Below are 3,933 nucleotides of genomic sequence, written 5' to 3' on the forward strand. Positions count from 1 at the left end.
GGCGCCATGTGAACATGGAAGATTGGGTTGTTGGATCTATAAGCCAGAGAACACCTGAGGCCACAGGAAGCCAGAATACAGGCCTGGAACAATTCCTTCTCCAGCACTTCAGGGGGACCATGACCCTGCCAACACCTTGATTTTAGCCTTCCAGACTCCAGCGTGTGAGACAATTCAACTGTATTTTTTTAGGTCACTGAGTTTGTGGTACTTTGTTATGGTCGCCAAGGCAACTAAAATACCACCTAACAAATTATTTTGTTTTGTTTTCTTTATTCCTCATTGTTCTTTTACATAACGTATCTGTACGGTATCTTGTCATCATTGCAAGATGAGCCTCACACACGTTCCTGGGTGTGGGTATCATGAGGTGGTCGGGCCAGTGGGCAGCTCGTTTAACCTGGGACTGAGGCTCAGAGACTTCAGGGGATCCCATGAGATCACCCCCCAGGCAGCAGGTGGGGAGAGCACTGGTGTTAACTGAGGGCTCCTTGTATGCATTCCTGTGATTTCAGGACACCCCCCCCTCCCCCAATTAATCTGATGACAAGGAGCTGAGCAATTCTGCTAACAATCAGCTGTGGAGATAAAAAGGATGCTTTCTACCTCACTTTCCCTTGTCTTTAGGTAGCTTTTTTTTTTTTTTATTTAAGATTTTTAAAATTTATTTGAGAGAGTGTGAGAGAGAGAGAGAGCACGAGTAGGGGGAGAGGCAGAGAGACCATCAGACTCCCTGCTGAGCGGGGAGCCCCACATGGGGCTTGATTCCAGCACCCTGAGATCATGACCTGAGTCAAAGTCAGCACTAAACAGACTGAGCCACCAAGGCGCCCCCTTTACGTGGCTTCTGAAGGCACAACTGCATCAGGAGGTCAGAAACCTAAGACACTTCCTCACCTGGTTGGAGCCAGCATGCACCCACTGGACCATTCAGTGAAGTTCTTTCTTCAAAGGACAATGCTGAACTTAGCAGCGTGTGGCATGACAAGGTAGGAAAGCTCTAAGGGCCCCCTCTGTTGCTCCTGCCGGTTGTGGTGGGGGATCCAAGGAGGGAAGAGTGGGGAGAGGTCTGGGGCTCTTCCAGGGTGTAACACTGTGGTTAAAGCTGGAGCTGCTTCTGGTCAAGGCTTGTTCAGGATGCTATGGATTCCCTGACCTCTGACACCAGGAGCCCATCCATCTCATGAGATTCTTTATTTTATCCAATAAATATTTTTCTAATGAAATATCACAATTTCATTACTCAGTGCCACACATTGGGTTTTGACTCCTATTGTTTCCCCTGAGTTAATCCACGAAGGGTAGCAGTTCACTGGGAAAACTGAGCAAAATATGGAACGCTTCGTGAATTGTATGTCACCCTTGAACAAGGGCCATGCTAATCTTCTCTGTATTGTTCCAATTTCAGGATATGTGCTGCCCAAGCACTGATTTCATTTTATTTCTTTTCATCATGATAAATGGACTCTTTAATGCCTACCCCTGTTTCCCCCATCCTCCCACCCACCTCCCGTCTGGTAATCATCAGTTTGTTCTCTAGAGAGAAAAGTCTTGTTTCTTGATTTGTCTCTCTTTCTCTCTCCTTTTTTCCTTTGCTTATTTTGTTTCTTAAATTCCACATATGAGTGAAATCATATGGTATTCATCTTTTCCTGACTTATTTTACTCAGCATTATACCCTTTAGCTCCATCCATGTTGTTGCAAATGGCAAGATTTCATTCTTTTTGATGGCTGAGTAATATTCCACTGTGTGTGTGTGTGTGTGTGTGTGTGTGTGTGTGTGTACACCACATCTTCCTTATCCATTTGTTTATCGATGGACCCTGGGGTTGATTCCATAGTTTGGCTATTGTAAATAATGCTGCAATAAACATAGGGATGCATGTATACTTTTGAATTAGTGTTTTTGCTCTTTTTTTTTTTTTTTAGGTAAATATCCAGTAGTTCAATTCCTAGATTATAGGGTAGCTCTATTTTTAATTTTTTAAGGAACCTCCATACTGTTTTGTACAATGGCTACACTAGTGCATGAAGGTTCTTTTTTCTCCACATCCTCACCAACACTTGTTTTTTATTTTAACCATTTTGACAGGTGTGAAAGGTTAACACATTGTAGTTTTGATTTGCATTTTCCTGATGATGAATGATGTCGAGCATCTTTTCAAGTGTCTGGTGGCCAGCTGTATATCTTCTTTGGAGGAATGACTGTTCATGTCTTCTGCCTGTTTTTAAATTGGATTGTTTGTTTTTTGGGTGTTGAGTTTTGTCCAGTTCTTTGTATGCTTTGGATACTAACCCTTTATCAGATATGTCATTTGCAAATATCCTCCAATTCAGTAGGCTGCCTTTTAGTTTTGTTGTTTCCTTTGCTGTGCAGAAGCTTTTTACCTTGATGTAGTCCTAATAGTTTATTTTTGCTTTTATTTCCCCTGACTCAGGAGACATAGCTAGAAAAATGTTGCTACAGCTGATGTCAGAGAGATTGCTGCCTTTCCTCTCTTCAAGGATTTTTATGATTTCAGGTCTGATCTGATCCATGAGCATGGAATATCTTTCCATTTCTTTGTGCCATCTTCAATTTCTCTCATCATTTTTTTATAGTTTTCAGAGTACAGGTCTTTCATCCCTTTGGTAAGATTATTCCTAGATATTTCATTGGTTTTGGTGCAATTATAAATGGATTGTTTTCTTAATTTCACTTTCTGCTGCTTCATTGTTAGTATATAGGAATGCAACAGATTCTGCACATTCATTTTGTATCCTGTGACTCTACTGAACTCCTTTATTAGTGCTAATAGTTTTTTTGTGGAGTCTTTAGGGTTTTCTATGTAAAGTATCATGTCATCTGCTAATAATGAGAGTTTTACTACTTCCTTACCAGTTTGGACGCCTTTTATTTTTTTATGTTTGATTGCTATGGCTAGGACTTCTAGTACTGTGTTGAATAAAAGTAGTGAGAGTGGACATCCTTGTCTTGTTCCTGACCTTAGTGGAAAAGTTCTGTTTTTCCCCTCTGAGTATCATATTGCCTATGGGGTTTTCATATATGGCCTTTATTACATTGAGGCATGTTCCCACTTGACTTACTTTGCAGTTTTTTTTTTTTTTTTTTTTAAAGTCAAGAATGGAGGGCAGCGGGGTGGCTCAGCAATTTAGCACCGCCTTCGGCCCAGGTCATGATCCTGGAGACCTGGGATTGAGTCCCATGTCAGGCTCCCTGCATGGAGCCTGCTTCTCCCTCTGCCTGGGTCTCTGCCTCTCTCTTTCTCTGTTTCTCATGAGTAAATAAATAAAATCTTAAAAAAAATAATCAAGAATGGGTGTTGTCCTTTGTCAAATGCTTCTTCATCTATTGATATAATCGCATGTTTTTTTCATTTCTCTTACTAATGTGACGTATCATGTTAATTGTTTTGTGAATATTAAAACACTCTTGCAATCTGGGAATAAATCCCACTTGGTTGTGGTGTATAACTTTTAAAGTATATTGTTAATTCAGTTTGCTAATATTTTTTTTAAAGATTTTATTTATTCATGAGAGACAGAAGGAGAGAGAGAGAGAGAGAAAGAGGGGGGGAACAGACACAGGCAGAGGGAGAAGCAGGCTCCATGTAGGGAACCTGATGTGGGACTCGATCCCCAGTCTCCAGGATCACAGAAGCTGAAGGAGGCGCTAAACTGCTGAGCCACCTGGGCTGCCCCGGTTTGCTAATATTTTGTTGTGGATTTCTGTGTCTATACTCTTTTTTTTTTATAATAAATTTATTTTTATTGGTGTTCAATTTGCCAACATACAGAATAACACCCAGTGCTCATCCCGTCAAGTGCCCCCCTCAGTGCCCGTCACCCATTCATACTCATGAGAGATATTGGCCTGTAGTTCTCTCTCTCTCTCTCTCTCTCTCTCTCTCTTCTCTCTCTCTCTCTCTCTC

At 41.4% G+C, this 3,933-nt stretch overlaps 1 pseudogene; it reads right to left on the reverse strand.

The window, feature by feature from the left end:
• Positions 1–1,326: 1,326 nt before the first annotated feature.
• On the reverse strand, positions 1,327–1,428 carry LOC119872787 (annotated as a pseudogene).
• Positions 1,429–3,933: the final 2,505 nt, after the last annotated feature.

This window comes from Canis lupus, chromosome 7, assembly GCF_011100685.1.
Source record: "Canis lupus familiaris isolate Mischka breed German Shepherd chromosome 7, alternate assembly UU_Cfam_GSD_1.0, whole genome shotgun sequence".
Taxonomy (NCBI): Eukaryota; Metazoa; Chordata; class Mammalia; order Carnivora; family Canidae; genus Canis; species Canis lupus.